The 24,393-nt window shown below is 40.3% G+C and overlaps 1 long non-coding RNA gene across 1 annotated transcript; it reads left to right on the forward strand.

Annotated features, from left to right (window-relative positions):
• The first annotated feature begins 3,618 nt into the window (after positions 1-3,618).
• LOC131252118 (uncharacterized) lies at positions 3,619-22,947 on the forward strand. Its single transcript, XR_009174195.1, has 3 exons — positions 3,619-3,969; positions 5,265-5,379; positions 22,771-22,947. It is a non-coding gene; the product is annotated as an uncharacterized LOC131252118 (long non-coding RNA).
• The last annotated feature ends 1,446 nt before the right edge of the window (positions 22,948-24,393 follow it).

The raw sequence follows: 24,393 nt of genomic DNA on the forward strand, positions 1-24,393 counted from the left end.
CACATAAGTTACTTGTATCTTGTGTGAGAAATTGCTATTCAGGAAGACAAACATATGTGAAGTTAATGCAGCAACTTGAAGAACTTGAACTTAAAATCTGGAAAAACAGACCAACTAGAATCAAATCCCTTCAATCAATTACCAAAAAAATGATGACCAATCCCAAATTGCAACGACTGAATTGACCCCTAAGAGTTCTATTCTAAACAAGGTGTCCCGTATCCGTTACGATACGGCCGTATCGGCCGATACGGCCGTATCGGCCGATACGTAACGGTAACGGCCGACACCGTTACACGATACGGGGTCGAAACGGGCACCCCCTCAATTTTGTGACTATAATAGGAAAAAAAAATACTTACCTTTTTTTTTTTTTTACCTTTTTTTCTTTCTTCTTCTTCCTCTTCTTCTTCTTCTCGGGCAGCTGCGGCTGCGGCCGCGGTGGCCTGCTTCTTCTTCTTCTTCTCCTCTCTCTCTCTCTCTCTCTCTCTCTTCTTTCCCTCTTTTTACTTCTCGGTTTCCCTCCCTTTTTTTTTATTTGTTTTATTTTATTTTTTTATTCGCAGGTGTACCACACACCAGCTAGCTGTTGGAGGTACGTGTCATGCTAAGACGAGCGCTGACACTCCTCGAGCTTTGAGTTGTACGAACGGTTCAAAGGAGATCAAAGTTACGTGGGCTCCACAGTGATGTATTTATTATATCTACACCGTTCATCTATTTTCAGTGATCATTTTAGAGCACTACCAAAAAAATGAATTATATCCAAAGATCGTCTGGACCACACCAAAAATAGCAGCGGAGATGATGATTTTCACCATTAAACAATTCGTAGGGCCCACCGTAACGTTTATTTTCCATCCAATCTGTTCAAGCCTTAAGATGAGCTCGTCAAATGAATGGACAATTTAGATATAACACATACCTCGTGATCAGACCCGAGTGGGCCCCACCATGATGTATATATTTTATCCATGTCGTCCCTCCATTTTGCCACGTCATTTTAGGTCAGATCCAAAAAATTAGTAATATCCAAATCTCAGGTGGACCACACCATATGAAACAGTGGTTATAGAATGCTCACCATTAAAAATTTCTTAGGGTCCACTGTAATGTTTATTTCCAATCTAACATATTAATTGGGTCACACTAACGTGGATGAAGGGAAAACACACATGTCAGCTTGATTTAAAACTTTTGTAGCCCCCAATAAATTTTTAATGGTGAACATTTAATTATTGTTGTTTCTTATGGTGCAGTCCACCTGAGCTTTAGATGTGCCTCATTTTTGGGCTCACGCCCTAAAATTATTTGGCAAAATGAATGGACGGTGTGGATATAACACATTCATCATGGGTGGGGCCCAAAAAACTTTGACACGTGTGCTACACTTCACAATCCGAGTCCCGCCTTATTTGGGCCCTTAAAAAATTGTACAAGAGGCATATATTAACTTAAAATTTACCAATTAAATTATGGACTGCAATTGCTAACTCACAATGCCAAAATCAAATTGTTTGAATAGTTTTAATTGTTAATTTGTGGACTTTTATTTTTTAAAATAGGGCCTTTTGATTTTTTTTCATGATTCACTATCCAATAAATGTCCACCAATTCATAAGTGGGATAATGGCAATAAATTGCATGAATTTGAGGCTAATTTGGGGCATAGATTGGTCCTCCAAGTCATCCCCAAATTTGCAACGCCATCTACCTGAATTTAATTTCATTTTTTAAAAAGAACTATTGGGAGAAATGATATCAAATTGTTAAGTATATAAATTAGATATTTAGAAAATTAAATATATGAATTTTGTAGTCAAATTCAGGTTACCTGGTTCAAAAATTAATCAGACAGTCCGATACAATTTCTCACTAAAGAGTGGACCGTTATACCACCATAAACATGTTCTAATTTATAAATGAATGCATATTTGGAATGCTTAGAATATTCTGGATTTAATTCATATTTTTTAATATTTTTTTGGTAAAAAAATAAAAATAAAATTGCACCGTTACGGGCCGTTACGCCCCCGTATCGCCGTTACACCCCCGTATCCATATCGGTATCGGAGGGCACCGTTACACCAACTGATACTGATACGGAATACCTTGATTCTAAAAGTCGGCATCATTTGCTCACCTCACTCTCAAAATTGAAAGAAACAACATAATTTCTCAGTATGATTTTAAGAGTGTGTATTCCCAAACATATTACCCAAGAGGCTTTATATTCCAAACCATCCAAGAAGCCTCTTGAAAAAACATAGAGAAACTCCAACTCCTCATAATCCCGTTGACCCATAGTTATTCCTTCCGGAAATAATCTAATAATGCTTGTAACAAAAGAAAAGGAAATATTACCTTAATAGGAAACTACTATAGGAGATTTGCGGATGAAAAGGATAGTGTTTTGAGAAGAGTGATATCTTACAGATATGGGATGCTGTTACTTTTCTATACAATCTTCTCAATACGGGGTCTCTAGATTGGAAGGGAAATACATTTCTTTACAATCAAACCACCTAGTTTTTTTTGGTAAACCTTCTTTTGATCCAACTTCTAATAGTTGATAAGTTTCAGTCCACCTGTGAAGGTCTTCTGCATGTGCTATGAGAACCTGTGGAGAACCTTTATTGGCAATTGGAATATTTCATGATTGGAACTACTAATCATTTAGAATTTCAAGAATCAGCGGTAAACCATTTTTGGCTTGCAACTTCAATATTGTATATAAACAGATTATAGTTTTTTTATAGCTATTTTGATTATCTGTTACTATGAGTGATGAATTTCTAGCTTACTGTGAAGCTTCTTGATATACAACAATGCAAAAATATTGCCATTTTTGTTGTTTATATTTGTAGCAACCATAATCTATTTGTTTTTTTCCTTGTACTGATTGATTTAATATAGATTTCCTTCATCCTGCAAATCAATCATCTGTCACTATGGGTTGGAAATTTCTTAGTCGCTTTTAAGGTTTCTTGATGTGGAATGATTTGTAAAAGTTTGCCATTCAAATTCAAATTGCAGTCCATTTCAATCATTGAATCCATTTCATGTGAATTGATGTCCTAAATTTCAGGAATCTTGAGCTTTCTTGATTGAAAATTTCCATTAGAGTACCACCATCTATCATTAGATGCCAACTTCGGGAGTCTCTTCCCCTGTTTTTTCTTTTACCTTTTTCCTTGTTCTTGGTGCAGGAGGATTGCATTATACAAGCCTTTTATGGTAAGGGTTTTTTTTTTTTTTTTTTTTTTTTTTTAACACGCGCACACACCCCACACACTCACGCTAGTGGAATTTCACCACCTATGGATACTTGAACCCTTGACTGGGTGTTGAAACTCCTGAGGGTCTACCACCTGAGCAACAGTAAGGATCCAAGCCCTTTATGGTAAGGTTGTCTACACTTATGGACATCATGCTCGTCACATCTTTACGGTGATAGGGATTGAAGATTTTCTCTACTCTTTGGCCCCACTCCATGGGCTTCAAAGTTGCATTCAGGTGCGTGCTGAAACTTTTCATTGGGGATTCTCATCCTATGGACTGCAATTGCTAACTCACAATGCCAAAAAACCTTTGATACCTTATTTTTATTTCGGAGGAGAATTAAATGGCTGGTGCTTCCCAACTTTTTTTCTTTTCTTTTCTTTTCTTTTCTTTTTCCTTCCCCAGAAAATTGGGAATGTTTTTGTAGGAAATTGGTTGAAACAAGGGAGGATTGGGAAAGTTTTCCAATATGCGAAATTATGGTTGATATCTAACTCGTTTATGGGGCTGGGATTTTAGACCCAAAATCCTAAGCGTGAAAGTAAAACCTGTCAGGACAGAGACAACATTGGTACTTTCCTGGGGTCCACAAAGTGGCACCCTTCTTATGGATGGCTTGGATATTGGATATTGCACCTATTTGCCAGTGTTGGCATATGCGTGGCATGAACATTAGCTAACTTGGAGGTGCGTGTAAGCTCCTTCCCTCTGAAACTCCGTATGCTTTCTCTAATTTCTCTATTCCTTCCTCTCTCTGCATCCATTGAAGTGCGATACTCTTAGTATTAATTAATGATAGCTATATGTTAAAGGGCATATTTTTTTTTTTGGTCAGGATTTAAAAAATAACAATCTTGAGCATGCAATGAGATCCTACTCGATTGTATAATTACACACTTCCCATTATCGCCAACGAAAAACTGCAACCACAAGCAAAGCAAAGAATCATGAGCATGCAATGAGATCCTACTCGATTGTATGGATTCATTCCAAACAATCCAGAAGTGACCCAAAGTAGCCTACTCGATTGTATGGATTCATTCCAAACAATCCAGAAGTGACCCAAAGTAGCCTACTCAATTGTATGGATTCATTCCAGAAGCAGCAATGAGATCCTTATATTTGTTTGATACAAACTGTGTAACTATCATTCAGCTGCAAGACATGACTAGTGATCCACTTGCGATTAGTTTTTGTACTGCAAAACTGTTGCTCCAATGTCAGCTGTTTTTTTTTTCTTTTTTCTTTTTATTTTTATTTTTTTATTTTTATTTTTTATAAACTTGTAGCTTACAACACAGATCAGCTCCATAATTTGTTAAACTAGCCATATGTCTGCTTCAGGCATCAATCTGGGAAATTGTGTCATCTGTAATAATGTACAAGATGCATTTCTCGTAAGAATCTTGAGTATTCCAGTCTGGATTTTGAACATTCCTCAGCAGAAATTTTCAGCATCTCTACCTTTGCTAGTTCTATATGCATTACAAGTTCCAGTTAAGATGATTGCTGAAGTTTCCATGGAGTGTGCTATGAGCCTATGACTAAATAATAGTTCTTGGTCCTCACTTCACTCTCATGTTTAACCATGACCATTGGTAGCAGTCAGTGATGGAGTCCATTTCCAGTTGTAGATGTTGCTGCCATTGGTTTTATGGTATGTGTTCTAGCAGGATCAGGATCAGGATCACCACACAATTTCAATTTCTTTTATTTGTATGTTTCTCGATTCAGCTAACCATTCTTTTAGTCAAGCTGCGCAACATCCCATATGAAAAATCATGCTGATCCAATGATCCTAACTATATCTGATCAATAACAAGAAAAACATATAGTTGAGATGATGCAGGACAATCCCTTTCTCTTCCAAATAAAAAACTACTATCTATTTCTTTTCTTTTCTTTTTTTCTCTAACGCAAGTTAGATTTGATTCTGGTTCAAATGATCAAGACTTTGTGGATGATTTGTTGATACTATGCAGGGGCCAAAGAGCAAAGCCATTGATTATAGATCCTGGGCTTTACTAGACGGCAAAGAATGATATTTTCTGGGCTACACATGAGAGAAGTGCCAACTGCATTTAAGTTATTTTACTGGTAAGCATGTTTTCTTAATACACCACAATCACAATAGTTTAAGATATAGAAAGTAATATCAAAACAAACAATTGAAAAAACCAATTTGCTGATTGTAAAAAGAAAATAATAAATGTGAGTCCCATTGTAGCTGAAATTCGATGTTTCCGTGTCTTTTGACTCGCATGGTACACGTTTCAGCTGATTCTGGACATTCATGGAAGAATCAACTTAAACGGGTTTTTTTTTTTTTTTTTTTTTTTTTTGTGCATTTTGGTGAATCTTTACAATTGATTAGGGCTGAAAGTCGGGTGGGTTCGGTCGGGTTGGTGCCCAACCCCAACCCAACCCAAGGTTCCTGTACCTCAACCCAAGGTTCCTGTACCTCAACCCAAGGTTCATGGAAGTATCTACTTGGACGGTTTTTTTTTTTTTTTTGGTGAATCTTTACTATTGATTAGGGCTGAAAGTTGGGCAGGTTGGTGCTCAACCCTAGCCCAACCCAAGGTTCCTGTACCTCAACCCCAACCCAAGCGGGCTCGATCAGGTTGGTCGGTTGGATATATGATAATATTTTCCTTATTACATTAGTCTATTATACTTCAACAGTCTTATTTTTTGCATCTATAGTTTTATTAATTATTTGGAATTTCCTATGCCCTCAACACAAACGATCCACACTCAATTATAATTTATTAGTGACTTGTATATTGATTGGGTTCGGGTTGGGTCGGGCAACCCAAGACCTCAACCTGAGCCCAACTCAAGTTTCATCGGGTTGGTGTTTGTTATAGCCCAAGCCCGAGATTGGACTCAATACATCCTCTCCAAGCCCAACCCAATGTCAGGTCAGTCATGGGTCGATCGGGTTGAACCCTCCTAACTTTCAGCCCTACTATTGATGCTGGCTTTTCTCATGTGCTTTAAAATTATATTATGTGCTGTTACAATTTTATTGGCTTTTGCAAGGTTTTTTTGGTTTAAAAACCGTTTCTAAATAAGAAAAAAATATTGTTCCCAAATACGATGCATTGGAAATTGAAAATTTGCGACGGTTTTCAACCGTCCCTAATTGTTTACGACGCCCTATTTCAAGAACGGTTGAAAACCGTTCCAGAATTGAAAAAACCGTCCCTAATATTTTGCTACACCCTATTTGGCCACGGTTGAAAACCGTTCCTAAAAAGGGATTTTGGCTACTACACTTGCATTTCAACTCACTTTCCCGTAAGTCCACTAGCCTTAGCTTTAGCTATCCATCCACTACGGAGAGTGTGAGAGAGAGAGATATATAGCCCAACCCTGGTCTAGCCTAGCTAACCAAAGTCTTAAGCGTCTTAAGCTAGCTATGAGCCAGCTAAGTTCAAATCTAAACCACTCAATCTAGCTATGCGACACTACCTTTCATCCAGCCATTTAAGCCTCTATCAATTTCATCGGATCAAGGCATTATTATTATGCAACATTCATTTCCTTCTGAGCCCCCATGCTCCTCATATATATCAACATCATTGTGTATTTTCATCATTTTTGTGCATCCACCTAGTGAGCATATTGTAACACCTCGATTCTCAAAACCTAAATATATTGCTCGTTTTCTAAAAATCGAAGTGTTAACTTTCAAAGATAACCCAAATTTCACGTATATATTTTTATTTATTTATTTCATTTTTCAGAGTTAGCAATTTAGCGGAAGAGAAACAAATCAAACATAAAGGAAACTCTATATACATGTTCAAATATATGAGGGGTTGCCCATAAGGCTTATACAAGCCAACGTCTCAATATTAACAAATACAAGAAATAAAAAATTTAATATATGAAACAGAATAAAATGTAACTAGGCTTTAGCTGCACGATCACACAATTTCTCTTGAGCAGATACAATTATGCATCCCAGATATTTGTACCGGCCCCTCATCAATATGAACATGAGTATCATTCAAACTACATGCACTACCTGTATGATTATATATTCAAAGAATGAGTGGCCAGCTCAGTGTGAGTTCCCATCAAGATTACACACCACCATATTAGTTAAGTATATTTTAATAAGAAAATATACAAAACATCCACGATGCAATCTTATTTAAATGCATAGATTTGTGAATGCATATCAACTGGGGATGCTCATCCAGTTGACTTTTAATTAAAACCCACGAGTTGGGTGAAACCTACATGCAAGTGGCTACTTACCAACGAAAATACATCAAATACACGCATAGTGACTAGCTCACCCAAATTAGGTCGTTTGTTGGTGGTCAGGGAGCTAGCGAAATGATACCATAACATCATTCAGAATTAGCCACCCACCATCGCCTGTATGATATGAATGCATGATTAGCCCAACCATTATTATTCAAATTGCAAATAACCAATTTAAGAAAGCTTAAAGGGGGGCTCATCATCTCACATAGGCCGGTAGCTTGGGTATAATGTCCCAAACTATCATCCTTGACTTATGAGACTCAAACACTAGGATGTTTAATGGTAACCTCTTCAACTAGTGGTAAGTCATAATTCAACAAGTGGAACTTACCATCGCAGGGTATATGAAAACAATCTATTAAAGCCACATAGGGCAAATATTCGATTAAAGCCACAAAAGGAAAAATATTCAATTAAAGCCATATATGTCAAATAGTCAATTCAAAGATGCAATGAAAAATAGATTATCCCCCAAAAGCCACAAAGATGTAAACGATCCATAAGATGGTAAGTCCACAATAAAATTCCATTTAATCCAATACACAAAATGACCATTAGTTCGAGGGTCTATTGTAATCACAATTAATCAAGTTACATCCTAATTCTAGATATACATAAGTGGAGTTTTCCATTCGTTGATGTGGCAACTCAAGATTCATAAACAATCCACAAGTAAGAAAAGATATTCATGTGCAACATAAAAGTGTTTATACAAGATAATTGTTGAGCATATGATTTGAGGATCAATTCCAATAACTAACACAAGTAATAATAAAATAGGACCATCAATTATCAGTTCAAATTGAAAGGAAAACTATCACTTAAGTTAACATGAAAACGGAAAGCCCAAGGGGAAAACTAATCACTTTACGAATCGAATCGCCTATAATGTCACGAGGCAATGCATGTGCCCTTAGAATCGAATCCTTAGGCCTGCGCAGTCGGTAGGTTAGGTGGAACTTGATGTCGATACGATCATGTCCTATTATACTCAATTGGCTAGGTCCACACACGATCATAATTCGATAAGAACTACCAAGGACCAACACTGAGTTAATTTCAAAAATAATAACTAAGACCCACCAGGCCAACTCACCTAGGCCATCCGAGCTAACTCGACTAGGTTGACTAGCCTCAACTTGATTCTCGAGTGACCCCAACTCAGAGGAAAATCAAAAGACACACCGAATGTCAACTCCTTTCACTATAACAAAATACGGTATTCTAGATTCATAACCTTTCTCAAGCAAGAGAAAGAAACGTCAATTTATTCATGGATATCCACGGTATGTTCCCTATGGTGACCGGGTTCATGAATTATGCTCAACAAACAGTATGAGCTGCAAGGTACATTGGCCTTTGAGATAGTGAGTGCATACGAAAATTTTCAGATCGACTGGGGAAAGATGAAATGCAAATTTTCGGCTGAGCGAAGAGATGAATCTCAAACCTAGACTAAGGTCTTATTAGAAGTACGTGACTACTTTCAACCAATGGTAGTTCTGATGAAGCCCACTATTGTGGAACTTAGTCGATTAACTCTCTAAAATCAACAGACTCAGTGAAAACTACGAAGTCAACTCAGTGAAGAAACTCGAACTCTATATGCTAATGTTACTTTACTGAACTCAACTGAACTTGTCTAAACTCAGCTGAACTCAGTTGAACTTGAACTGGGTCGACCCAGCAGTGTCCAAACTAACATTAGACCCGAGATTTTAGATTGACTTGATGATTCAATGACTCAACTAGACTCAACGATGACTTCTTCTTCTCTCTTTCTTCCTTTCTTATTCTTTCTTCTTGCTCAAACCATGTCCAGTAGGGACAATGAAACCCACAAAACTCAGTTGAACTCACCACAAGTCAGCGAGTTAAGGACTTGACTTGGTTTGGACTGAGTCGACTCAACAACTCGACTCTCTACTTGCTCTTCTTCTTCTTCTTCTCCTTCCTCTCCATTGCTCTCTTTTTCTTTACATAGACCAACAAAGAAATCCAGATCCAACTGGATTCCAATACAATGCGACTTAGCGACTTAACTCAGCCCTGAGTTGACTCAATTGATGGCTCTCTCTCTCTCTCTCTCTCTCTCTCTCTCTCTCACTCTTGCTCTTCCTCTCTTCTTCATTCTTCCTTTCTTCTTCCTTTCTGTCCAACAAGGTTGTGAACCAATCTTGACCCGGCTTAATCTCAGCGAGTCTATTCCTCTTGACTTGGCAGAAACTCGAACCAGCGAGTCATGAACTCGACTCGCCAGCACTCGAACTTAGCTGCAACTCAAAGGTGATGACCAGGTGCGGCCGGACTCGGACATACCCCAAACTCAGCAGACCCGAACCAAGTTACCTAAACAGGCTTCAACCCGAACTTAGCCTTAGCACAAGACTCGGTCTAGACCAGGCAGACTTGAACTGAGTCACCTAAAACATTGCTCTCTCTCTCTCATCTTCTTCTTCCGTCTTTGTTCTTCTCAGCCTTTCCTCTCTCTCTCTCTCTCTGTTATAAACACACTGAGACATTGGACTCAACCCAAACTCACAGCGACTCGAACCGAGTCGACTCCTCTTATTGTGGCACCAGAAACAACACACCCTCCCTCTTTATAGGTGTTTCTAATCCTATTCTAGAAGGCTTGAATGCAACTAATCACATATTAATTATGCTTTAACTTGATCACAACTCGATATTTGTCGATGATTTTCATTCAAATCCTTTTTGTGAAGTTGATTCGCATATGGGGATAGATTTCTAGGTAAGGGACCCACCTTATGGATGTCTTGGATTGTAAAACTGGGCCCACTGGAAGCGTGGTGGATTTCTTGGTCAGACAGAGAAGATGAGACGACCGATCATGGCGAATTCTCATCTATGGCCTCATTCCCTGATCTAATGCGTCTAGATGGTCCAAATGGGTCCACCATTCACCATTACATCCCCACACGATTGGATATTCTTGATCGTGGCCAATATCTCATGCGAGGTGAGGTTTTGGGTGAAGCTTTTTGCTTTAGCAAAGTGAGTTGTTGCTCGCCTTAAAAATGATGCCCCTAATGGCCAAGAAGAGTTTTTAGAAGATCTTGGATGGTCGGGATGGTGCCAGCATTAAAAAATGGAAAGGTTCTCTCCGCATGTGTCTCTTTCTTTGCTACGAAGCCCTAACACAAGATGAAGTTTGAATGGACAGTTGAGATTCATTACAATGGAGGGTCGAGATGAAAGGAGGGAAGTCTACATGTATTGCTAGTTGTTTTGTGAAGGAGGCGAAGCAACTTTCGTTTTAGAAATTATTTTCTCATGGAGCCTTAACTAAGTCGGGAATCGTGTGCATGCACACGAGTTCCAGCGAACGGAAAGGGTAGGGCTTTAGTCGGATTCTTGTTCTCTTTGAGATGGATGATCATGGTGGGCCGACTTTATACCGAACGAACTTTGTTCGTTTAAACGTCTATTGGACAAGGAGGGAGAATTTTCTCATTTTTCAATTAGGTTTGGGTCAAACTCTATTTGACCTGGTCTTTTTTTTTTTTCTTTCATGCTCCATGGGTGTGCTTGCAATGTGTGCGGACATCACACAAGGTGGGGTCCACCATGATGTCTAGTGAAATCCAATCCACTCACCAAGTTATATGGGTTCGATTAGGACCTTTGACAAGAGATTGGGCACATCCGAAGCTCAGGTGTGACACACCAAGTGAAACTTGTCTTAATCATTGATTCCTAACAATCTAATGGTCATATCATTTTTGAATTTGATCATTAGTGTCTCTAATGGTTTCTAAGGGAGTTTTAGGTGGAATTAGGTAGGTGTTTGAGTATTTATTAACTAGATTGTGTAGTTTGGGTGTGGATTTACCATCGGGCTATTAAGGACGGAATGAATGGTAGATCTTGTGTTAGGTGGGTCACACCACTTGTCTAGTGAGTATAATTAACGATTACAAAAAATTTAATGGTTGGATCATCTCTCAATTTGATCACCAACATTTTTAATCATCTCCAATTTAATCTAGGTGGACTTTAACTATTACTATCGCAAATTTGGTGATTAAGTTTTTTAATACGTCTTTTAGGGAGTTGTGGGCTCAATGAACAATGAGTTATATGAATCAAAAGCTGAATTTATAAATGTACAGTTAATAAGATGATCCAGGACCTAATGCTGATAGTGAATAGTTCATCCTACATAACAAGGTGTCATGCTAAGTCTTGTCAAGATTGAGATGCTATAAGATTTTGTGTATGAACTTCGAATTTTCAATGAAATGATGATTTGATTGTCTATTTTGATAATCCATAGTTGGATGACCTAGTCTAAGGATGAAAACCGTTCTTGATGGTTAGATTGATGCATGATTGGGTATATAAGTTGATCTCGACATCATTTGCATGATTAGCATTATTCCATGGTTATGATGAAGGTTGTTCATGTCAATTTAGGACCAAAATCGAGAGATTGGTTTATCTTTGTTCCTGGATCAATCTGAGGTATTTTGGTACGTTATCACATGCCTCAACGATAGGTTCAGATCATGGGTTGAATAGTCATAGATGATGTAATCCTACATTGAGAAGTCCCTAGTTAATTCAAAGGTTAGTTGATCTCAAATTTGATAGGTACGTCGTGTACCCTAACATTAGGCAATTAAATGGCGAGTTGTGAACAATCAAAAGATGTGCAAGTAATAGATTATATGCGTTCTCACCCGTGTTCATGCTAAATTTGATTTAAATGGTAACACTTAAGTACTGAAAAGTATGAGGTGTTACACATATGCTCTACGACTTGCTGATATAATCAGATCTTTCCCATAAAAAACCATAACCAGTTAGCTGTCGTTTTAGCATACACATTGCATTCCATCATTTTCTCGTATTTGACTAGTGGGCGTATGCTCTGAGACCTGCTGATATAATGACATTAGGTCCACTAGAAACCTTAGATGGTTGGCTACCATTTTATCATAAGCATCCATACATACATACTTGCACCCTGCACTTGTTCGTTTGATGCTTTGCGGCTTGCCGATATAGTCAGATCCTACCCATCAGAAATTCGAATCGGTCAATCACCACTGTCATTGCATTGTATTACATTTTCTGTACGTGAGAACTACCATTATTATTCAGAAATTAGTCAAATCTTGTGAAATAAAGACCGTACATCTGTACGGGCAAAATGAGTGCCTAACACCTCTCTCTGGAACATTAACTCACGAATCATCTTAGGGTTAAGGATCTCCGGGTCCTCAATCTTAAGCGTTTCTATGGGGCTTAACTGACTATAGAATTATAACAATTTGTTAGTGGCGACTCTAGTTAAATATTACAACCTTTTACCCCTTTACGAAAGCCCTCAAGTGAGGTAACCAATGGAAAGAAGAGAGTAGAATGGTGACTCTGTTGGGGATAAACTAATCACACTAGTCGCGATCTGACTTGAAAAATAAGATCATGCAAAATCCTGAAGAATACCAGTTCTTGCACATCTGCGTTTGTATTTGCATCTACATCATCATTCATACTAAAAGGAATAAAAAATTGCGCCTCCACGAGTCAGGCATCCTTGAAAAAGTCTCCCTTATCTCAGCATTATCTGCACCTGATCTCAAGCAGCAATGGATCACCATGAGAAAGACGTTCACCCCTTCCATGCTCTCGATCTCAGAGAAGCTCAGCCTACACAACCACAACAGGCAGAAGCCGCGTCATTGACCTGCATCTCGAAATTGGCACAAGACATGAAAGCAATGCAAGACATGTTTCGACAATTCATGCAAGCACAAGTTGTTGCAGCTAACAACCAAGTCGGTCCAGTTCAACAACAACAATCAGCTCACAGGCTCTTTCCAACCTCTAATTCAAATCAAACATAACCATCGGACTCCGCACAGGATCACCGATACCAGCCAGGGAAACCCTCGACCATGGCACTTCTTTCAATACCCTCCCGCGACCAGGAGTCAATCTCAAAACAATCCCGCACTGGGATTCGTAGTCAATTCCAAAACAAGCTCGCAGCCAAGGCCTCCAATTAGTTTCAACACATCCCGCAATCATGACTTCCAATCATTTTTAAATCGATCCTACAAATAGGGCCTCCAATCAATTTTAGGATAGCTTCATAGCCGAGGCGTCCCATCAATTTCCAGCTCAGTTTCAAACCAATCCTGCAACTGGGACTTCTAATCAATTTCCAACACAGTTTCAAACCAGTCCCGCAATAGGGACTTTCAATCAATTTCTAGCTCAGTTTCAAACCAACCTTGCAACCGGGACTTCTAATCAATTTCTAGCACAGTTTCAAACCAATCCTGCAAACAGGGTCTCCAGTCTATTTTAGGATAGCTACAGCCGAGGCCTCCAATTAATTTCCAATTTAGTTTCCAACCGATCCTGCATACAATGTCTCTAGTAAATTTCCAGCATATCCCCCAACAGGGATTTTAAATCAATTTTGAGCAGCAGCTTCCTCAACCGGAAGCCCTGGATCAAAACTAGTGAATGCCCACAATGGGGGTCAGTGTCAAGCCCAGTTCAATCTACAGAACGTGGCGAATACCCAACAAGGGGGTCACTTCCCAACATCTCAACTTCCCCCGACTGGGAGTGTTTTTCAATTTCAATTCCCCGCACACAAGAATACAGTTACATTCCAATAAGCTCCCCCTAATGAGAGCCATAGGATTGAAGAAATCGATCACTATGCCAAATCGTAACACCCCATACTTTCAAGAACTTAGGTGTTACCAAAAGTACTTAGCTTTTTGAGTCGTTCACTTACGCTCTATACATTAGGAGTAATCTTTATCTATGAATTGAAATAATTGATTGTCTAATTATAAAATCAATATTTAGATTTCCATTTAAACATTTTTTAGGTCACATAACCGGTGAAAAGTGATTTTGAACAATTTAAACCTCATGATCTGACCGTTGAGATTGTAAATAGATCATTAGATTAGAGATCAATCATTAAATTAGACCTCACATCATATGATAAAGAAACTGACAAACCAAAACATATAGATGCCTTAAAGATTCCTAGACCTTGATAATCGGATATGAACAATTTAACCGTTCAAACTCGCGATCATTCATTCAATCGACTTGCTAAATAAGACTATGAATCTTTTGACCATTGATGTTCAAACTCGAAACGATTCAACCCCCAGATCGGTGGAGATCTATGATTGGACACTCCAATCAAGTTATATGGCCCATCCGAACCTTAGATTTGCCCCAATCATTGGGCTGATGGGCCAACAGTCCTATTCAGGATGAATGGATGAAGTAGATTCTACAAGTCATCACGGTGGACCCCAGCTCAAGATTTGTACATGTGCACAGATCGTGCACACCCGCAATCCACTGGACTGAGTAACCAGTCAAACCAGGTCTGACCCGAGCTCACTCGAAAAAGAGGATTTTTCCTCTCTTTTTCTCGTCGTTCGCTGTTTAAATGGACAACGTCCGTTGTTTTCGATCATGGCCCACCATATGATTGTGTCTAATGGATCTAAACCGTCCATCATGGAGCTGGAAATTTTCTAATCAAAACCCTGTTGATTTCACATGAAACTACATGCGTGCGAGTGATTGAGCTCGATTGCATAATGAGTCGCGCAGGCTGTTAAACTGGACGTCTAATTATTTTCAGTAGTGACGCACCTGGATCATCCATCAGCACAATTGGAATCATCCATTGGATTCAAGAGATGATCCGATTGGGTCCACACTGTCCACATGAATTTATGCACACGTGTGTGTGCACAAACAGAGGTGTGCGCGCGACAATTTCCAAAATCGAAAATCTGTTTTTGTTGCTTTGCTGGCAATCCACGTGCGTCTACTCTTTCTCATCTTGACCGTTTATTTGGAACCATCCCAACCTTCCGTTCGCTTCCTTTTAGGGTTCTTTTCCTTAACTAGAAGAAAAGGTGGAAAGAATCTTTCCGTTAAAGGGAAGAACCAATGCCAATTGGTGGGACGTTTCTAGAAGGCGCTCCGAATGCATCAGGAGCGTTCGTTTTAAGGCAAGCAATGCCCTATCTTGTGGAATGAAGAGATCTCATGAGAAACTCATCATTGCTTGAGAAATCTGCCCACAGCCGAAAATCTCAAAACCCACTGAGTTTTTGTGCAAGCTTCTCCAAATGGTGGGTCCCATAGTGTCTATAAGACAAGTCCACACCGTATAGGTGTGGTGGACCGAAGGATTAACCATCTGGAAGTGATCCCCCATTAATAGCCGGATCATCTTCCTCGTTGAGCTTAGATAACCATCATCTTACAGTGGGTCCCATTTCATGATCAAGGCCGTCCATTCGGTGGGTCATGGTGTCAGAAGTCCGGTTGTAGCATTGGATCGTAGCCATGCAAACACAAGTTCGATTAGATCATCTCGAATTCTCGTGATTAAGAATCGCTAAAATATAGCTAATCTGCCGATTAGTTAGAATGGAAGCTCTAGAAATAGGTTAATAAAACCTATTTAAGGCTGCATTTTAGGGCAACCCATTCCGAAAAAGGAAAGCCAAAAGGAGAGGGAGAATGCGCCGTTTCAACTGCCACGTCGGGTTGAGTCGACTCGGCCTGAGTCGCTGCAACATCGGGCCAAGTCTAGGGCTTCACCTAGTTGTTCCAACAACGAAAGAAAAAGAAGAAGAAGGAGACATGAGAGAGAGAGAGAGAGCCCGAGTCTGTCTGCATGGTGCGATCCTGTTTGAGTCTGATGGATTTTTGCCGAGTCCAGAGGGTGATGGAGTTGCTAGATGAGCAAGAAGAAAGAAGAAAGCAAGAAGAGAAATGGAGGAAAGAGAACATGTGCTACTGCACCAGCTCGAACTGAGTTGAGTCAGCACCAAGTCGGTTTGAGTCGCTATGAGTTGAGTGAAGTTTGATGAGTCCAGTTGCTGGACATTAACAACAAAGTAGTATTAGGAAGGAAAGAGAAAGAAGAAGAAAGAAAGGAAGAGGAAGCCGAGTTGTCGAGTGAGAAGCTCCGTGTTGAGTTAACTTAGTGCAGTCGTCGAGTCTAACTCACTAACTCGTTGAGTCACGGTGAGTTCTGCCAAGTTTTCGAGGAGCCCAACACCCAGTTGGGCATTCCCAAAAGAAAATGGGGAAAGAAAAAGGTAAGATGAGAAGAGAAGAGAGAGAGGAGAAAGAGAGAAGAAGGAGATAACCAGTCTACTAGGTTGACTCACTCAGTCAACTTGCTGATCCACAGCATGCCAAGGCGAGTTCAATCAGGTCAGCTGTAAGCCCCGTATCCTAGACCGTACTGTTCCATAGGCTTCCGCGGTCTTCCCGGTCGAATTCCGGCAACCTTCGACCCTTAACCGGTATTTGCGCGCGACCTGTATTCTCGTGCCGACAACCCGAGTCGATTCAACTCAGGACTTATACCTTAGCGACCGCATCGTCGCCGCGGTTCCGATGCCGCGACTCGCTCGCTGATGCGATGCTCTGGTCGGGAGTTGTAGGCCAGCGTTCGGTGCGAGAAAACGCCGCGCGTGCGAATCCCGAGAGAATCTCTACGAGGTGTCACATCAATCAATCAATCCCATCATGTCAAGTACACATCAACTTTCACCATTTTCCAAGCAACCCCCAAAGTCAATAAAGCTCTTACACAACCATAACTCCTCTTACACCTTTTGCCAAAAAGTCAAAAAAAATCTCTTACACCCATCCCTCTCTCCCATCCATCACTCCATCACCCATCATTCTCTCTCTCTCTCTCCCTTACAAGTCTCCCTCTCATTCAAACTCTCCCATAGCAAAAAAAATGCCATACGTATGAACTTCTCCAAGCCCTCCCATGGTGAGAAATTTGCATTTGTGAGGCCCACCTTTCCCACCCCTTCATCTCTCATCTCAACCATCCATTTCCCATCTTCCTCCATCAAAGAGAGGCACAAGGAGCTAAGGAAGCCAAGGGAGCAAGAAGATCAAGTGGTGGGTGCCTTGATAGGGTAGATTTTCACATTCTTAAGATGGGCCAAGTGAGACCAACCGATCAATGGTTGGATCTCACTTTAGACCCTAAGATGTGGCCGATGGCCCACTTGGATCATCATGATCATTCCATGATGGGGCCATTCTCCATGGACCCCATCATGATGTTTATTTCCTTGCATGCTTAGGGTCATCTAGACCGTCTATCTTAGTGGAGAAGGGATCTCCACCGTTGGATTTCGATTCCATGGATCCACATGTAAAGGGACCCACTTGATGTATGATTTAGTGCAAGGGAGGGCCCATAGTGTCGGGGTCCCTCCATCACGCGGGTCCCACTCTATCTCTCTCTATCTCTCTCCTTTTTTATATTTTATTTTATTTTATTTTTGGTGATGATAATGAGCTTGTATGGCCCACTTGAATGGACCCCACCACAGGGTATGTATTTTATCCAAATCACCTACAAGTGGGGCCCACGTTGTGTGTAGTATCCACACCATTCTCCATGAGGTGGCCCACCTAAGCAGGGCCCACCTCTAATATATTTGCAAGGGTCCAGCGTCCAGAGACGCTGGACGTTTTTGAAAAAAAAAAAAAATGCAAATTTTAGCTTTGCAAGGGGGGGTGGTCCACTTGTGTAGGCTCCATCTTGATGCATGTCTTCAATCCATACCGCCCATTCCGTTCCCATCCTTCTTTTAGGCGTTGAACCAAAGGATGGTGTCAATCCGAGGTCTTGGCGGGCCATACCATAGTAAATGGTGGTTTTCACCATTGGAATCTTCCTTGATTATGTGTATGCTGAAATATGCCCGATATTGGGCTTGTTTTGCCTGTCGTGAGGCATGGGGAGCTATTTGACGGAGTAGATCTGCAAGAGGTGGACCCCACCTGCAAAATCCATGGGAAATAATAAAAATCAAAAAAAAAATAAACAGCAGCTGCTGCGGACGGACGTACCAGCAGCCTCTCACGGCTGTAGCCGTGGGCCCCACCTTGATGTTTATATACTATCTAAACCGTTCATAGGATGGGCCACCCTCTGACGTGGTCCCACGCCAAAAACCAGCTTGATCCAAGACTCAGGTGGCCCACACCGTAGGAAACAGTGGGATTAAACCTCCATCTTTGAAACTCTTTTTGGGCCCACAGAAGTTCTGGATCAGGGTGGAAATTTGTGTCCACCCTTCATCTAGGCCTACGTGGCCCTATCAACGGGTGGGATGGAATATAAACTTTAGGGTGGGCCCCACATGGAGCCCACAGTGAGGTATGTGTTATATGGCCACCGTCCAGGCAGACGGTGGGGCCAGTGGTGATGTAAGTGTTTTATCCCCACCGTCCAGGGACGGTGGGCCTCGTGTGCGTGCGTGTGGTGCATGCGTGTGTGTGTTTATATATATATATATATATATATATATATATATATATATATATATATATATATATATATATACATATATATAATATTATATTATATATAATGTTATATGTAATGTATACATATTATATAGTATATCATATATAATATAAAGGTGGGGGAAGGCCCATTTCAGTTCACTTATGGGCTAGGATTGAGGCCCACTTTAATGTATATTCAAGGCCCATGGGTCCGGGCCCATTTAATGCATTAGGGGCCAATGGGTCGAGGCCCATTAAGATGTAATGGGGCCAATGGGTTGAGGCCCACTTGATGTACATATAGGGCCCAATTGGTGTGATCCATTTGATACTCATAAGGCCCATGAGATTAGGCCCGTTTAATGCATTCTAAGGCCCATGGGTTATGGCCCATTAAAAATGTTTTGAGGCCTATGGGTTAGGCCCATTTGATGTACATATGGGGGCCCGATTGGCGAGGCCCATTTGATATATAAGGCCCATGTGAGTAGGCCCATTTGATGCATTCTAAGGCCCACGGGTTAAGGCCCATTGCAATGCACATAGGGCCCATTGGTGTGGCCCAATGATGTGGCCCACTTAATGAATATAAGGCCCATGTGATTTGGCCCATTTGATGTATTTAAAGCCAATGGGATGTACCTAAGGTTCATTGCAATGTGCAGTCCCCCAACATGATTTATGTAATGATGTTACGTCAGGGTTATGCCTTGGGAGCAATTGTGGTTTGACGTCCACATTGCAAGTATAGTGTGGTTAAATGTCCGCATTATGACTTTCCCTAGGGGCCATTGTTAGGCTCGTACGTCTGATGTGTAGGCCGTCTAGGCCCATCCTTGTTATGATTATCATCCATCCCATATAACATGTTTAATTCCATGATTCATAATCATATGCATCATACGTATGCTTGATATGAGAAATGCCTGATCATAGCATATGCCTTCGGGCAGATGGTTTAGGGGCTCCCGTACAAGGGGTGTTGCCCTACATGAGCGCACGATACGCGCAGGATTGCTGTATGACTAGATAGTGTGATTCATGCATTCGCATTGTGTGATATGGTTACTGTACGCCCTAGCGACATCAGGGTCGTAGCCTCCACAGACGTATCGTGGTTGGCAGGATTGGATACCGAAAATACTGTTCTACATGGGGTGCGATAGATATCCCTGGGTGAAAGTCCGATACGTTGGCAGGATTGGATACCGGAAATACTGTTCTACATGGGGTGCGATAGATATCCCTGGGTGAAAGTCCCTAAACCCTTATGGTACCAGGAGGTTGCTCCAACGTCTAGACCGAGTGGGTGCATGAGCGCTGGGTGCCGATTACCAGACGGTTGCGCTTTCCACTGTGTCGTGGTCGGTTGGAAGGGGGTGCGGCCTTACCCGCCCGAGAGTAGGGGGCAATGCTAGGCTGAGTCTGACCAGCTCGAGGAATGGGTCCGCTATTGACGAGCCGAGCCCGATATTGGCAGGCGGATAGTGAGGTCTTTTTCCACTCACCTTATTGCGCGCGATGGGGCGGCAATCTGGCTTGGAGTGTACTAGACCCCGGTAATATTCCAGATTTGAGCCGTATTGACATGTGGACTTAGATGAGGATTTGTATGCTTGACTTGCATTCCGCATTGCATGGCCTTGGTATGGCCGACATCATTCTTTGCACCGCATGGCCTTGGTACGGCAGTGGGAGTCTTAGCATTCATCAACATGTTCCGCATTACTCTGATACTGCATAGCTGCATTACTACCTTGAGCATACACTTTCACCACCCTCTAAGCTTTCTATAAGCTTATGCATGACCGTTGCGTGCAGGTGATGTAGGATCGCAGCAGCGCTGAGGCTTGGGAGCGTAGCTGATCCTTGGGAGCTTTTGGTCTATCATCATTGTATTTTCCTTATGCTCATTGTACTTGTAAAGTTTTTTATTATAGTGGAAATGTGATGGAGTTTTTGGTTGTTGTTTGTGGGTTATCCCTTTGGTTATGCTTATTACGAAACAAACTGATGTTGAAAATCCTCCTTGTAGCATCCCAGGATCGGAACCTGGTGAATGGGCGCTGGGAGCCGAGAATGGGGTTCTACGGAGGCTGTCGGCGCCAGATTCGGCGATCGGGAATTTTGTGAGCCCGGTTTCCGAGTTTGGGGCGTGACATCAGCAGCTTTTCCCAAATACAGTATTTCATGCAAATGTAATTTCAAGGAAATTAGGACTCATTAATTCTTTAATAAACTTGGCGGCTCATCGAGTCAACCCATTGAGTCGTCTCGTTAAGTTAGACATGTTTTGGCTAAGTTTAATTCCATCACCATTAGCGGATCCTAACAAGGTAGTACGATGAGATTTGATTCGAGTAGAGAGGCAGGTTTACATCAAATCGAATCACAACCGAGCTGATTCAAGAAACCCTAAACCTAAGTAATCCAAAACCTAGGTTATGATCTTAACCATAAATAGGGTGTAAACTTGGATCTAACTGTACCACTTGGCAATTCAGGATAGGATCCAATCTTAAAGTGCGCACGCAAATTCCAACAAGCATTGAAAAGTGGACCTGACTTGAACAGTGAGGATCACCCTTTAAGCTTTTCTACATCTTGATAGTTAGCTTGTTCATTCATCTATGTTCATTTATCTTATTGATTGCTTCATGTAGTTCATTGCTCTTATTGATTTTGATTCTTTATGATGATTAGTAAATTGGATTTAAATTCAATATTTGGATATGCAGTAAGATTTAAATACCTCTATTCTAATTTGAAATGAACACTTTAGATATGCATGTGCTATATCGATATTATATATGATTTAATTTGTCATTCATGATCACTTGATGGAATGCTTGAAGGCCCTCGAACTAGTGGCCACATTGTCTAATAAATTAAATGGAACATTTGATTTGGTCTTATCATCTTATGGATCATTTATTGCTTAAGTGCCTTTTGGGATAATCCTTTTTTATCACATTGTTGGGATGGACTGGTTTCCCTATGTGGCTTTAATGGATCGTCTTTGTATAACCTTGCGATGGTAAGTTCCACTTCTAGAACTGTAATTGGCCACTAGTTGTGCAGGCTACCTTTAAATATCTTATTTGTTAGACTCTCATGATTCGGGGATGGTGGTATGAGACACTATGCTCGAGCTGTCGGCATATGCCGGGTGACGAGTCCCCCATAGTGACCTTTGAACTTCCTTAAAATGGTTGTTAGAAATTGGAATAATAATAGTTAGGCTAATCATGCATTTTCATGGCATATAGACTTTACTGGGTGATTGTTGTAAGACATGGGGGTTTTTTAGATCACTATGAGCTGTACAATAGAGTATTTTACTAGGTGATCCTAAGTTATTATTGCGTGCATTTGAACCGCTATAGGTTGTCCTTGCTGTATGGACTTTTCCGGGTGCCTAGTCCTCTTTAGGGAGTACCTTTGAGTACTTTTCCAAGAGACTAGTTCACCTTTGGTGTCCTCGTTACATGGTCTTTTCCGAGTGGCTAGTTCTCCTTAGGGCGTATCTTTGAGTACTTTTCTGGGTGGCTAGTTCTGCTTGGGCGACCTTTTGCCAGCTGGATGTGCATCCCCAGGTCTGTGAGCATGTGCATGCATCCATGCATTTAAACAAGAAACAAGAATACATTGGTGGAATTTATTCAATATATGCATATTTGAGGAACTTTGTCTTATTATTATGATGATAATTGTAAAATATTCATTGTAGACTATTCCTGATAACTATGCTTAATTATCTTGATGATACGATAAATCTCGGGGCTTATACCTTACTGCGATAGCCATTGACATTATTAAACCATAATCAGTATGCAGGAGACGCAGAGCATGCACATGCTGGTTTTCATGTGGAATAGGAGGAACCAGATGATCTTGCGACTCTCTATTTCTGATTTCACTTGTATTTAATTTGTACTGTTATGTATTGTAAAAACTTCGGACATTAATTTGTATAAGTTTTCGGGCAACCAAGTGAATATTCGGTTATGTATATTTAAACTCCCTCTTATACTTGATTGTTTCTATTCCGTTAAATTACTAACTCTGATAAAGAAAAGAAAAAAAAAATGTATGTGAAATTTGGGCTATCTTTAAAGGTTAACACTTGGGTTTTTGGAAAACTAGTAGTGTACTCTGGTTTCGGGAACCGGGGTGTTACAGATGGTATTAGAGAGGTGTTTAGACAAACCTTGCCTTTGGGAAATAAACTTATACAAACTTTAAATGTCTCAAGTTAGGATTTTGGAATTAGAGATTCGAACCTAAGTGAATCTCCTCTAAACTTAGAAAAAAGTTTGAGGATGTAGAGACCCAAACATAATTCCTTATTATGAACTATCAGGATAATTGTCTGTACTTAAAAACCAGACTTAGGTTCCCTTCGAAATTATAAGGATATCCATTCAAACTTATTCGAAATAAAAAATAATAACAATAATAAAATTTGAGAACATAGATATCCAAAATTGTAGTCTCTTTTGAAAATTTTAAGGCGAGCCATTTGAACATAGGAACAAGAGCTTTGGTTCCCATATGAACTACTAGAATAGTTATTTGATCTTAGAAACTAAAATTAGGTACTGTGGGAGGACAAGTGCCCTCCATGATGCAATTAAAATCAAAAGAGAACATCCCTTAGACTTGACTCCTATGTAGCAAGTTTTAGAAATCTAGAATTTGAACGTTTTCAAAAAATTTCTTGGTTAGAAACAACATTGTCACAACACTCATCGAAGGAAATGAATTTAGGCATCGTAAGAAAATCCTTACCCACCATATTGTACAGTAGATTAGACATGAGCACTCTCTAAACGTAAGAAATCGTATTAGAAATTGCAATTTAAATTTCCTAAAACATTTCATTAGTTAGGAACAATGTTCCCCAGAATTTCCAGCAATTAGAAATAACTAGTTATACAATTAGAGATTTTAGGTAATTTTCCATCCTTAGATTGAACCCTGGGACAAGATTTGAGAATCTAGATGAATTTGGAAATTTCAAACCCAAATCTATATGTAGAAACTTTGAGCCTGAAATTTTATTTCCAGGTAATGCATTTGGAAATTAGAGAATACAACGAAAGTATCATGGTCATTTGAGTCTGTTTCACATAACTTTCAGACATTCCTATCGCTGAAAGGGAAAATTTCATGATAGTTCCCATAAGTCTAAAATAATCAGGAGCACGGATTGATGGAAGCATGTTTATGCGAAGGGTACGCGGCTTAATCCAAATTCTAAATCCTAGCAAATCCCAATGATCTCGATGCCTTGATCAAGCAGAAGATCGAAATTTACAAGGATTGGAAAGTGATACTAGAGAATCCACTTTTTTGCGCAGGCAGAGGAACGATGTATCGAGCTCAAACCTACTACAACTGTCCGTTCGTGTTAGCCCGAGCATTGAAAACAGAAAACTATATTTACTATAAATAGTG

This window comes from Magnolia sinica, chromosome 7 (assembly GCF_029962835.1).
Source record: "Magnolia sinica isolate HGM2019 chromosome 7, MsV1, whole genome shotgun sequence".
NCBI classification, from domain to species: domain Eukaryota; kingdom Viridiplantae; phylum Streptophyta; class Magnoliopsida; order Magnoliales; family Magnoliaceae; genus Magnolia; species Magnolia sinica.